Source organism: Oncorhynchus clarkii, chromosome 16 (assembly GCF_045791955.1).
Source record: "Oncorhynchus clarkii lewisi isolate Uvic-CL-2024 chromosome 16, UVic_Ocla_1.0, whole genome shotgun sequence".
In the NCBI taxonomy this organism is placed as follows: domain Eukaryota; kingdom Metazoa; phylum Chordata; class Actinopteri; order Salmoniformes; family Salmonidae; genus Oncorhynchus; species Oncorhynchus clarkii.
This window is the reverse complement of record NC_092162.1, coordinates 50,297,514-50,312,363: the sequence shown is the minus strand read 5'-3', so window position 1 is coordinate 50,312,363 and position 14,850 is coordinate 50,297,514. Positions and strand designations below refer to the sequence as shown.

General features: G+C 40.9%; 1 protein-coding gene across 5 annotated transcripts in view; it reads right to left on the bottom strand.

Annotated features, from left to right (window-relative positions):
• The window catches only part of LOC139368645 (solute carrier family 35 member E2A-like), a 35,482-nt gene extending 23,210 nt beyond the window's left edge, over positions 1 to 12,272 (bottom strand). For 2 of the 5 annotated variants that reach the window (XM_071107778.1, XM_071107780.1), the window contains exon 1: positions 12,179 to 12,253. The gene's annotated coding sequence lies outside the window, so the exon portion shown is untranslated. Of the gene's footprint in view, positions 1 to 12,178 lie in introns of all 5 variants that reach the window. The other 3 variants (XM_071107781.1, XM_071107777.1, XM_071107779.1) reach the window with 3 other exon arrangements.
• Between the last annotated feature and the right edge of the window lie 2,578 nt (positions 12,273 to 14,850).

Here is a 14,850-nt window from a genome sequence, read left to right as displayed (position 1 = left end):
GGGTGAATATATTTTATAGGACATTGTTAACTAGTAAATTGTAGCCTACAGAAAAGTGTGTTTAAATAATTTCTCATTTGTTAACAATTTCTGCTAGTTAGGTTTTGCTACCATGTGGGTTTTAGCTTGCTTGAGCCTGCTAACTGAGGAGTGTTAATTCACCTGTGTCCATACATGTTTCATTGTAAAACATTTATCTTACAAAGGAGTTGTTTAATCTAACTTTCCCAATCTTCATAGGAAAACGCCACGGGTCTCCATCTGATGTATGGAGACATTTCACTGCAGCTAATGTAGAAGGAAAAGCTGTGTATATTTGCAGATACTGGGCCAAATCATATGTGAAGAATGCAACAAAGATGTGGAATCATCAGGCCAAGTGCATAAAGTTCCCTCAGCGCTCACAACAAGCAACCTCTGATAAAAGTCTGTCTACATCTATTTGAGGTGAAAATGATGAATCAGACACCTTATCGATAGTAACAGCTCATGGTCCTCCTGGAAGTTTTGTTTTGACTCAATGGAGGATCTGCACATGGGGACAAAGATCGTACTTTTTGGAGTAATGTCCTCTGGTCTGATGATACAAAAATAGAACTGTTTGGCCATAATGACAATCGTTATGTTTGGAGGCAAAATGGGTAGGCTTGCAAGTCGAAGAACACCATCCCAACCGTGAAGCACGGGGGTGGCAGCATCATGTTGTGGGGGTGATTTGCTGCAGGAGGGACTGGTGCACTTCACAAAATAGATGGCATCATGAGAAAGGAAGAGTATGTGGATATATTGAAGCAACATCTCAAGACATCAGTCAGGTAGTTAAAGCTTGGTTGCAAATGGGTCTTCCAAATGGACAATGACCCCAATGGACAATGACCCCAAGCATACTTCCAAAGTTGTGGAAAATGGCTTAAGGACAACAAAGTCAAGGTATTGGAGTGGCCATCACAAAGCCCTGACCTCATCCTATAGAAAAAGTAGGCCTACAAACCTGACTCAGTTACACCAGCTCTGTCAGGAGGAATGGGCCAAAATCACCCAACATACTGTGGGAAGCTTGTGGAAGGCTACCCGAAACATTTGACCCAAGTTAAACATTTTAAAGGCAATGCTACCAAATACTAATTGAGTGTATGTAAACTTCTGACCCACTGTGATGAAAGAAATAAAAGCTGAAATAAATCACTGTACTATTATTCTGACATTTCACATTCTTAAAATAAAGGATTAAATGTCAGGAATTGTGAAAAACTGATAAGCATGCAATAAGCATGCAACCATTAAGAAAATTACTGTTAAATCCCTGTGGATTGATGAGAAATTGAAAAATGGTGTGGTTGAGAGGGATGAGGCAAAAGGAATGGAAAATAAGCCTGGCTGTACAAACGTTTGGCAAACATATTGCAAATTGAGAAATCATCTAAAATAAACTGAATAAAAAGAAGAAACTACACTATGAATCCAAGATAAATGACAAAGAATGATAGTAAAAAGCTTTGGAGCACCTTAAATGAAATTCTGGGGAAAAAAGCAAACTCAGCTCCATCATTCATTGAATCAGATGGCTCATTCATCACAAAACCGGCTGATATTGCAAACTACTTTAATGATTTTTTCATTGGCAAGATTAGCAAACATAGGCATGACATGCGAGCAACAAACGTTGACATTACAAATCCAAGTATATCTGACCAAAGTATGAAAGACAAGCATTGTAATTTTGAATTGTGTTTAAGTGAGTGTGGAAGAGGTGAAGAAATAACTGTTGTCTACAAGTCACCGGGATCTGAAAATTAGGATAATAGCGAACAATATTGCCACTCCTATTTGCCATATTTTCAATTTAAGTCTACAGTGGTTCCTCCTTTAACCACTTGGTGTTAGGGGGCAGTATTTTCATTTTTGGGAAAAAAACATTCCTGTTTTAAACGGGATATTTTGTCAGGAAAAGATGCTAGAATATGCATATAGATTTGGATAGAAAACACTCTAACGTTTCCAAAACTGTAAAGATATTGTCTGTGAGTATAACAGAACTGATGTGGCAGGCGATAGCCCGAGAAAAATCCAATCCGGAAGTGCCCCAGGTTTTGAAAGCGCTGCGTTCCAATGACTCCCTATCCAGCTGTGAATGTACCATCAACGAGCTTACGCTTTCTACGTATTCCCCAAGGTGTCTACAGCATTGTGACATAGTTTTACGCATTTCTGTTGAAGAATAGCCATAGGCGGCCACATTGCGTAAGTGGTCACATGGTGGCTCCGAGAGAGATTCCTGCGTAAAATACAGAGGTAGCCATGATTCCAATCGGTCCTAGTGAAAAACGAATTGTCCCGACGGATATATAATCGAATAGATATTAGAAAAACACCTCGAGGATGGATTCTAAACAACGTTTGCCATGTTTCTGTCGATATTATGGAGCTAATTTGGAATATTTTTCGGCGTTGTGGTGACCGCAATTTCCGGCCGATTTCTCAGCCAAACGTGAAGAACAAACAGAGCTATTTCGCCTACAAAAATAATATTTTGGGGAAAAAAATGAACTTTGGCTGTCTACCTGGGAGTCTCGTGAGTGAAAACATCCGAAGTTCATCAAAGGTAAACTATTTAAATTTGATTGCTTTTCTGATTTCCGTGACAAGGTTGCCTGCTGCTAGCAAGGCATAATGCTATGCTAGGCTATGATAAACTTACACAAATGCTTGTCTAGCGTTGGCTGTAAAGCATATTTTGAAAATCTGAGATGACAGGGTGATTAACAAAAGGCTAAACTGTGTTCCAATATATTTCACTTCTGATTTTCATGAATAGGAATATTTTCTAGGAAGATTTATGTCCGTTGCGTTATGCTAATTAGTGTCAGATGATGACAACGGTCCCGTTCACGGGATGGGGTGTCACTACAGGTTAAAAGTTGTGTCATACCGCGGCACACCCTGCGCTCTGCTGCAGCAGCATTCTGTGGCACGTCATTTCATTCTCAGCCATTTCTTCTGTTACTGCAAGTTATTGCTAATTTGACCACCAGAGGGCATCTTTGAGAAGCATTTTATATAATTTTTTTTTTTTTATTGGCATTACCAGAGAATGTAAAACCTTTTTTGTAATAACATAGTATATGGGATTGATTTTAAGAAATGTGGCTTAATTAATTTGATTCATATTATGGTGTTTCCATTCAGAGAAAAAATGAAACCCCGAGGATTTCCTTTAGGATAGAATGGTAAATATGGCCCTGTACAACGTGATTGTCGGGTGTAGGCTACAGGATTGGAGGATTCTAAATTGTTTGCCTTCATGAGACAACTTTGTTCCAATATTGCTGTAAATCAGTGATATTTATTCCCATAGTAATTTGTTATGGATCCATAACTAAATCAACATCTGCATTTTGAAAGAGTATTTTTTATCTTTATTTTATAAACGAAATGTGGTTTTGTTTATTAGGCTACTGTGATCTGGTACACTCAGATGAGAGGGCTCTGAAATCCATGTAGATAGTAGGCTAGACACATGAAATGTGGTATTTTCTGATAAAAACTAGTTAATTGCATCCGCCGTAGAGCCCAGTTTCATAATATGACCATATTTCCCAGCTGCTTGCCATCGTTTTGAAGAAATCGTGAAAAAACGGGCCTTATTTTAGTTCATTTTCACCCTGCCAGCTCCTATTAGTTCTATTGAGCAACGTGGCACCAACTCGCCTTCCGAACGTTCTATTCCCAGCTTATTGTTCAACGTCACATTGCCTGCTTCGCTATTGTTGGCAATGAGACCTGCTCACGTTGTTAGTGGGGTGCTAGCTAGTTAGTGGGGTGCATGCTAATAGCGTTTCAAATCGGTGACATCACTCGCTCCGAGACCTTGAAGTAGTTGTTCCCCTTGCTCTGCAAGGGCTGCGGCTTTTGTGGAGCGATGGGTAACGATGCTTCGAGGGTGGCTGTTGTCGATGTGTGCAGAGGGTCCCTGGTTCGAGCCCAGGTAGGGGCGAGGAGAGGGACGGACGCAAAACTGTTACACGGGCACCATTTTAAAAATCAGGAAAATCTCCTCATTGTAATTATGTAAGTCTGGGCTGCGAGCTCGTTTGTCATCGATCACTAGACCAGAAATAGTCAGAAGTACATTTTTCCCTACTTTTTCATTACTGAGACATAAGCACAGTTGACACCATCAAGTTGTTTTCTTCCAGTTTCGTCCGACGAACAGATTGTAGTGGTAAAATAAAAAGTGCTACATTTTTAATAGAATTCTAAGCATCACTCCAGTGAAAACAGGCTCTGCAAACGTTCGATTCCATTAATTTGCTATGGGCTCACGCTAGTGTTCCAGTTCAGCCAACGTTCTTAAGCCATTTTTCAGCCTTGGGTGAATTTTGACTCGTTCTCTTGTCCAGCCGATAGATAGCCAGAGCGGATTTACGAAAGCACCCGAATGTCCATTGAGAAAGCACAACAACTATACCATTTAGCTAAGAATGATGAGAGTAATCAAGTCAATAAACGTTGGGTAGTTAGTTAGCCTATTGTTAGTATACTGGTAAGTTTGATGTATAACTACTAACGTTAGGTAGCTAGCTAACATACTGGTACATACTGCTGTAATAATATGCTATGTGGTTTGTAAGGACAGCGTAGCTAACAAATTGTCAGCAAACATAACGTGTAAGGTAACTTATTTGAAAAGTCATTACTTTATTACTTTGAGTAGCAAGCTACCCCTTGGTCGTTAGGGCAAATCTGGTCTGTGATAGGGGGGAGGGGGGTTTCACACCTAGCTCGGCTATTAGACTATTCTTTAATAAAAGGTTGAATAGTCTATTGTTCAATTATTTAGCCCCCCACCCCAATTTGCAACAAATTGTTGTTCCCATCTCATTCCTTTCCCTCTTCTACGCGTCATCATTCAGCTCCTGAGTGGCTCGCTTGCGGGCGTGCTGGCAGGATATGGCAGCATCTTCGGTTGTGCGTCAAGAATTCTACATACAGTAGCACGTTTGTATGAAGGTGTGGTTATTCACAGGCAAATTGTTATATGCTATGGAGGTACATTTGTGTATTTTTGTCAAGAGCAAAAACGTTTCTTTTTTTCCAATCAAAAATAATTGTTATGAAAGCAACTTTTCTCCGACACAAAGGAAGTCAAAGCAGACACCTACGAAGATGGCATCTCAGGTAAGCAGCACTGGGCTGTATTGACGTATTCTAAAATTGACATCTGCTGCTTTAGATTGAAGTCATATCTCAGTTATTATTTTCATATCTATAAAAAATAAGCTGTTTTCTTTACTTTCAGAGAGCGAGATGATCAAGAGGTGGAAAATGTAGATATCGCCAGATGTTCACTGTCTGAGGAACAGGCCGTGGAAGCTTTATCGCTGGCCAAAGTGTCCATAACTGCTCTGTGTTCTTTTTCTCCATCTCTGCCTGTCTTGTTGTACATGGAACCTGTCTCACATGCATTAATTTAAAAAACCTTAAGATGTCAGCTGCTAATTTTCAGATTTACACCACATAAACACAGCCATTTTCACTGGACTATCTGTTGCTATCTGTTGCTGCCAGGTCATGATTTCCCTGGGGGTTAACCAAGTGGTGAGACACATAGCCCTCTATATTTAAATGTTTCAGGTACACTCAGATAGGTATCTGCGTCGCATACAGTATCTTCTATTGACATTATCTTCTATTGTTTGTATTCATGTCTGTTTTTCAGCATAAAGTACTCTGTAGCCACTCAGTGTGGACACCAGGTGAGACCACACACACACAATAACAGTCTCTCTTCTTCACTTCATCCCTCTCCCCCTTCTCCCTAAATCCTCTAGGTTTTATCAGCTGTTTTGGTGAACCCCTCCCGCATCTGAACTGTCTGACACAGACGGCACAGCATGATCATAGGTGAGATGTCACTTGGTCGGGTCAACAGGAATATTATTAAAGAGATGCTTTACATTGAAATACAGACAGAGATGTAGTAGTCCCAGAGTGACTGACCGTGTTAGAATATAAAAACAAAGCTTAAATCATGCTCTCTCTGTATCCATCTGTCACTTGTCTGCAGGTATGTTTTGATGTGCGAGAGAAAGCCAGACCCATCATTGCCACCTCATCTGCTCTTAAAAGAACCTTCTGGGGGCCCAAGGCTGGTTAGGAGACACCGCAATTGTGAAGAACTGAGAGAATATTAGGGTAGCACTGTAATTCATTAATCATATGCTGTCTACCGCTGTTCTTAACTCTTTCCCTTTCTGCCTTCTACACCTCTCTCCCCACCTCGTCTTTCTTCCTCGTTTTATATGTGCATTGAAGTACAGATTGAACTTGTATTTATAATATTACAATTATCATAATTATAATGCATTTATAACACCTGGATAATGAACTTCTTTCAATAAAGCGTTTCACATTATCCACTGGTTGAAATTAAATATCTTATTGAAATACTATCCTGTGTCCTCAGATTAATGCGGATGGAGTTCGATATGCATAGTTATTTTTCTGTATATATGAATTACAAATCAATCATGTTTCTAGTCTATTGCATAGTTACAATGTGAAATCATTGATATCCCATGAGCGGTAAACACTGTTGAAGTGTATAATTGTAATACATACATGCAGACACAGCATCATTCAAATCATGGAGTTTGATATGACTGAAAAATAATGCGGTGTCTGTCAGCGTAGTGTCCAGAGCATGGATGCGCTACCAGGAGACAGGCCAGTACATCAGGAGACGTGGAGGAGGCCGTAGGAGGGCAACAACCCAGCAGCAGGACCGCTACCTCCGCCTTTGTGCAAGGGGGAGCAGGAGGAGCACTGCCAGAGCCCTGCAAAATGACCTCCAGCAGGCCACAAATGCGCATGTGTCTGCTCAAACGGTCAGAAACAGACTCCATGAGGGTGGTATGAGGGCCCGATGTCCACAGCCCAACACCATGCAGGACGTTTGGCATTTGCCAGAGAACACCAAGATTGGCAAATTCGCCACTGGCGCCCTGTGCTCTTCACAGATGAAAGCAGGTTCACACTGCACACATGTGACAGACGTGACAGTCTGGAGACGCCGTGGAGAACGTTCTGCTGCCTGCAACATCCTCCAGCATGACCGGTTTGGCGGTGGGTCAGTCATGGTGTGGGGTGGCATTTCTTTGGGGGGCCGCACAGCCCTCCATGTGCTCGCCAGAGGTAGCCTGACTGCCATTAGGTACCGAGATGAGATCCTCAGACCCCTTGTGAGACCATATGCTGGTGCGGTTGGCCCTGGGTTCCTCCTAATGCAAGACAATGCTAGACCTCATGTGGCTGGAGTGTGTCAGCAGTTCCTGCAAGAGGAAGGCATTGATGCTATGGACTGGCCCGCCCGTTCCCCAGACCTGAATCCAATTGAGCACATCTGGGACATCATGTCTCGCTCCATCCACCAACGCCACGTTGCACCACAGACTGTCCAGGAGTTGGCAGATGCCTTAGTCCAGGTCTGGGAGGAGATCCCTCAGGAGACCATCTGCCACCTCATCAGGAGCATGCCCAGGCATTGTAGGGAGGTCATACAGGCACGTGGAGGCCACACACACTACTGAGACTCATTTTGACTTGTTTTAAGGACATTACATCAAAGTTGGATCAGCCTGTAGTGTGGTTTTCCACTTTAATTTTGAGTGTGACTCCAAATCCAGACCTCCATGAGTTGATAAATTCGATTTCCATTGATAATTTTTGCGTGATTTTGTTGTCAGCACATTCAACTATGCAAAGAAAAAAGTATTTAATAAAAATATTTAATTCATTCAGATCTAGGATGTGTTATTTTAGTGTTCCTTTTATTTTTTTGAGCAGTGTATTATAATTAAGTCTATGATTTGATATTTGATAGAGCAGTCTGACTAAGCAGTTGTAGGCAGCAGCAGACTCGTAAGCATTCATTCAAACAGCACTTTCCTGCATTTGCCAGCAGCTCTTCGCAATGCTTGAAGCACAGCGCTGTTTATGACTTCAAGCCTATCAACTCCCGAGATAAGGCTGGCAATACTATAGCGCCTATAAGATCATCCAATAGTCAAAGGTAAATGAAATACAAATGGTATAGAGAGAAATAGTCCTATAATAACTACAACCTAAAACTTCTTAACTGGGAATAAGACTCATGTTAAAAGGAACCACCAGCTTTCATATGTTCTCATGTTCTGAGCAAGGAACTTAAACGTTAGCTTTTCTACATGGCACATATTGCACTTTTACGTTCTTCTGCAACACCGTTTTTTATTATTTAAACCAAATTGAACATGTTTCATTATTTATTTGAAACTAAATTGATTTGATTTATGTATTATATTAAGTTAAAATAAGTGTTAATTCAGTCTTGTTGTAATTGTTATTATTACAAATAAATATATAAAAAAATAATAGGCCGATTAATTGGTATCAGCTTTTTTTGGTCCTCCAAAAATCGGTAACAGTGTTGAAAAATCATAATCGGTCGACCTCTAGTCCATACACAGATCAGCTACATGCTGTAGGCATACAGTTATTTTTATCATCCACTACACAATAAGCAAATAAATAGTTAGCTATGTTACTTCAGCTGCATTGCAAGGCAAGCTTACACAATTGTACATTCAATTTGCAATAACTGCTTTGGCTAGCTAGATTATTTACATCCACTGTTTGACAAGACGACAGCCTGGTTTGCTGGTTCTCAGGAGTCCCTAAAACATTAAACAACACGAATTACAAATTAATTCTCACAACACTAGCTAGCTGGCTAATGTTAGCTAGTCAGAGAACTTGCAAAATAGCGATTTTCGTAAATTAACTTTATGACAAAAGAAAAATATGCACAAACGTTTGTCTCTACATTAACTGACATATTCCTCTCAATTGTACATTTTGTCAGCAATCTTCATCCAGGGACGGGTGGCTCGTGTCAAAATGTATCATTGGAACCACTCGATATGATTGGTCATATAAAAACCTTGGGACCCAAATGCATAATGAGTGCTCTAACTCCCCCTTGTGGTGGTCTGGAGCAATGAAGCTGTGACGCTGGGACCCTCTAAGTCCCGCAGTGCAGGCTCGCAACTTTTAAAGGAGAAACCACTGTAATAGAAAGTGTGTGCCCCCAGGCCTGGAGGGAAGCAAAAGTCCTTCCGCTACCTAATAATAGTAAAGCACCCTTTACTGGCTCAAATAGTCGACCAACCAGCCTGTTACCAACCCATAGTAAACGTTTCGAAAACATTGTGTTTGACCAGTTACAATGCTATTTTACAGTAAACAAATTGACAAAAGACTTTCAGCCCGCTTATAGGAAAGGACATTCAACAAGCACTTACACAAATGACTGATGATTGGCAGAGAGAAATTGATGTTAAAAAGGATTGTGGGGTTTGACTTCATTGCGGCTTTTGCCATTATCGATCATAACCTGTCTAAAAGAACACATAGGGTGTTCTTTAATGGAAGCCTCTCAAACATGATCCAGGTAGAATCAGGAATTCCCCAGGGCAGCTGCCTCTGCCCCTTACCTTTTTTTCCCAATCTTTACTAACGACATGCCACTGTCTTTGAGTAAAGCCAGTATGTCTATGTATGCGAATGACTAAACAATACACATCAGCTACTACAGTTACTGAAATGACTGCAACACTTAAGAGCTGCAGTTCGTTTCAGAGTGGGTGGCAAGGAATACATTGGTCCTAAATATTTCTAAAACTAAAAGCATTGTATTTGTGATAAATCTTTCACTAAACCTCAACTGAATCTTGTAATAAATAATGTGGAAATTGAGCAAATTGAGGTCACTAAACTGCTTGGAGTAACCCTGGATTGTAAACTGTCATGGTCAAAACATATTGATACAACAATAGCTAAGATGGGGAGAAGTCTGTCCATAATAAAGCATTGCTCTACCTTCTTTACAGCACTATCCACAAGGCAGGTCCTACAGGCCCTCGTTTTGTCGCACCTGGACTACTGTTCAGTCGTGTGGTCGGGTGTCACAAAAAGGGACTTAGGAAAATTGCAATTGGCTCAGAACAGGGCAGCACAACAGGCCCTTGGATGTACACAGACAGCTAACATCAATAATATGCATGTCAATCTCTCCTCGCTCAAAGTGTAGGAGAGATCGACTTCTTAACTACTTCTATTTATGAGAGGTATTGACATGTTGAATGGACCGAGCTGTCTGTTTGAACTACTGGAAACCCAACAAGAGGTCTCTTCACAGTCCCCAAATCCAGAACAGACTATGGGAGGCGCACAGTACTACATAGAGCCATGACTACATGGAACTCTATTCCACATCAAGTAACTGATGCAAGCAGTAAAATTAGATTTTTAAAAACCCTGATAAAAATACACCTTAAGGAACAGCGGGGACTGTGAAGCAACATAACCCCACAGCGCCTTGCAAATGTATTCATCCCCCTTGGCATTTTTCCTATTTTGTTGCTTTGAACCTGTAATTTAAAAGGATTTATATTTGGATTGCATGTAATGGACATACACCAAATAGTCCAAATTGGTGAAATAAAATGAAAAAATTAAAAACTGTTAATTTTTTTAACAAATGTAAAAGTGGTGCGTGCATATGTATTCACCCCCTTTACTATGAAGCCCCTAAATAAGATCTAGTGCAACAAATTACCTTCAGAAGTCACATAATTAGTTAAAGTCCACCTGTGTGCAATCTAAGTGTCAAATTATCTGTCACACGATCTCAGAATATATATACACCTGTTCTGAAAGGCCCAGAGTCTGCAACACCACCAAGCCAGCAGCACCATGAAGACCAAGGAGCTCTCCAAACAGGTCAAGGACAACGTTGTGGAGAAGTACAGATAAGGGTTTGGTAGTAAAAAAAGAACAGAAACTTTGAACATCCCACAGAGCACCATCAAATCCATAAGAGATTGGAGTATCTGTCCATAGGAACACTTTAAGCCGTACACTCCACAGAGCTGTGCTTTACTGAAGAGTGGCCAGAAAAAAAGGCATTGCTTAAAGACAAAAATAAGCAAACACATTGTTTGCCAAAAGGCATGTGGAAGACTCCCCAAACATATGGAAGAAGGTACTCTGGTCAGATGAGACTAAAATTGAGCTTTTTGGTCATCAAGGAAAATGCTATATCTGGCGCAAACCCAAGACCTCTCATCACCCCAAGAACAACATCCCCACAGTGTAGCATGGTAGTGGCAGCATCATGCTGTGGAGGTGTTTTTCCATCGGCAGGGACTGGGAAACTGGTCAGAATTGAAAGAATAATGGATGGCACTACAGGGAAATTCTTGAGGAAAACCTGTTTCAGTCTTCCAGAGATTTGAAACTGGGACGGAGGTTCACCTTCCAGTAGGACAATGACCCTAAGCATACTGCTAAAGCAACACTCGAGTGGTTTAAGGGGAAACATTTAAATGGCCTTGCCAAAGCCCAGACCTCAATCCAGTTGAGAATCTGTGGTATGACTTAAAGATTGCTGTACACCAGTGGAACCCATCCAACTTGAAGGAGTTGGAGCAGTTTTGCCTTCAAGACGGGCAAAAATCCCAGTGGCTGCATCTGCCAAGTTTATAGAGACATACCCCAAGAGACTTGCAGCTATAATTCTTTCGAAAGGTGGCTCTAACAAAAGGTGGCTCTATTGACTTTGGGGGGTGAATAGTCATACACGCTCAAGTTATCTATTTTTTTGTCTTATTTCTTGTTTGTATCACAAAAAATTCAAATTACACCCCCCCAAAAAAATATATATATATATAATTCCGGATTGTAAAACAACAAAATAGGAAAAATGCCAAGGGGGTGAATACTTTCAAAAGCCACTGTAGACGCACACACACATGGCTGCGCCCCTGCCCGGTCATGTGAAATGTATAGATTAGGCCTAATTTATTTATTTCAATTGACTGATTTCCTTAAATGAACTGTAACTCAGAAAAATCTTTGAAATTGTTTATATTTTTGTTCAGTATAGTTGACAAGCAAAATTAACCAGTTGGCTAATGCTAGCTAACGTTAGCTTAAATGTGAATGCGCTTGTGCCTGTCAAATAGCCAGCTCGTGAACATACTCATTCATTAAATGAACACGTACTTCATTGGTAAAATAATAATTAAAAATTAAAAATCAGCTTGTAGATGCAGTAAATATGGGAATTAGGAATTACCTTACCAAGTGGTCACACCTAGGCAACTCCGATTTCCAGTTGCTTCTGTAAGTTCAAAACAATCGCTAGCATGAGGACACCACCGGTCGTCACTAGTTAACACAGCGACAAAATCCTAATTATGGCTAAACCCAGCCCATTTCTACAATTTATCTTCTTAAAATATTTTAACCTAATCTTAACCACAATGCTAACCTTATGCCTAACATTAAATGAAGACCACAAGGCTACTTTTTGTAGCTAATTTTGACTTTTTGGCTGTGGAATATTACTTGTGGCTGTGGTATCTAGTGGAAACCGACACCACCCCCGGCTTGTTGGACTTCCAATTACTTTCACGGAGTTAAGCGTTGATTTGAGTCGACTGTCGAGACCACAAGTCCCGCTGCAGCATTTCCAACCTTAAAAATAACAAAGGTGTCCCCAAAATATCGTTTTGAATAGATAATACAAGGACCAGCGCGAAATTGCATGTTAATGGTGGAAGTTTTCTATGTTTATAACGTGCATTTGCAAACTGCATTCATCTCAACTTCCGAAACGTTTAATCACAGAACGATTAGACAGATAATTCACTGGACGAATAAATATGAAGCATCCGCTTGGCGTTTCCACTCACTACCAAATATGGTGGGAGGAGATGGAACGAGATGGATTTTGGCCGACATTCTGCACATTTTTTCATCGATGAAACATTTGCTCTCAATTTGCTCTCTGTTCCCAAAACTCGAATCTACTATGAACATAGTGGACTACGTTTTGTAGACTCTACCCTTTGCAAAAGTTGTAAAAAAAAAAAAGCGCTGTGTAGAAGGAGTGCAAAGGCGAATTTAGTTATTACACACGCGCACTTCACAGAGTAGACATTCCCTAATGAAATATGCAAACACAGACTTGTTCTGCCCATTAGAAACGACAGGCGGTGGTCTATCTTGGTTTAGTTATAAAGCTTTGGTTTAATCTTGAACACAACTCTGATGAGGTTCCACTGGAAATGTTTGACCACAAGGGGGCATAATGACTCCCCAATCCACTGATCAGTGCATTGGACAATGTAAACAAAGACAATCCAAAGGTTTTGTATAATTTCAGCCAGTAGTTTTGAAATTAGCACTCAAAACTGGTCCCCAGAAAGTGTGTAACACATAGAGATAGGGAGGACTCATCTTTGTGTCTGTGACAGCATTGGCAACGCCATTAAGGTTAAGTAATCAATTTTCTTCTTCAAAATTGGCTGATCCCTCTTGATGCACCAGGTTGGACATGACTCCAACAGGAAGTCATTGGAAGTCCCACCCAGTTGACTGCCTTAAAGTGGTGGAAGCTGCCCATACTAACACCCCCTTTTGGCCACTACAGGCCTCTATCCTTCTCTATTGTACAACATCATCCATTAAGTATGATATGTTACGTTCTGTCAACAAATATAGACAGTGTATTCGGAAAGTATTCAGACCACTTGACTTATTCCACATTTTGTTATGTTACAGTCTTATTCTAAAATTGATTTCCTTTATTTAACTAGGCAAGTCAGTTAAGAACAAATTCTTATTTTCAATGACTGCCTAGGAACAGTGGGTTAACTGCCTTGTTCAGGGGCAGAACAACTCAGGGATTTGATCTTGTAACCTTTCAGTTACTAGTTCAACACTCTAACCACTAGGCTACGCTGCCACCCCAATTAAATAGATAAACATCCTAATCTATCTACACACAATACCCCATAATGACAAAACCTAAACATGTATTTAGACTTTTTTGCAAATCTATTAAAAGTTAAAAACAGAAATACCTTATTTACATAAGAATTCAGACCTTTTGCTATGATAATCGAAATTGAGCTCAGGTGCATCCTGTTTCCATTGATCATCATTGAGATGTTTCTACAACTTGATTGGAGTCCACCTGGTCAAATTGAGCAATTGGGGGAGAAGGACCCTGGTCAGGGTGGTGACAGGGTCCAGAGTTTCTCTGTGGAGATGTGAGAACCTTCCGGAAGGACAACCATCTCTGCTGCACTCCACCAATCAGGCCTTTATGGTAGAGTGACCAGATGGAAGCCACTCCTCAGTAAAAGGCACATGACAGCCCGCTTGGAGTTTGCCAAAAGCCATATCAAATCAAATCAAATCAAATGTATTTATATAGCCCTTCGTACATCAGCTGATATCTCAAAGTGCTGTACAGAAACCCAGCCTAAAACCCCAAACAGCAAGCAATGCAGGTGTAGAAGCATAAAGGACTCAATCCATGAGAAACAAGATGCAGGTCTCTGAATTCTCTGGTCTGATGAAACCAGGATTGAACTCTTTGGCCTGAATGCCAAGCATCACGTCTGGAGGAAACCTGGCACCATCCCTATGGTTAAGCATGGTGGTAGCAGAATAATGCTGTGGAGATTTTTAAAAATGTTGGGAGACTAGTCAGAATCGAAGGAAAGATGAACGGAGCAAAGTATAGAGAGATCCTTGATGAAAACTTACTCCAGAGCGCTCAGGACCTCACCTTCCAACAGGACAACGACCCTAAGCACACAGCCAAGGCAACGCAGGAGTGGCTTCAGGACAACACTCTGAATGTCCTTGAGTGGCCCAGCCAGAGCCCGGACTTGAACCCGATCTGCTCTCTGGAGAGACCTGAAAATAGCTGTGCAACAACACTCCCCATCCAAC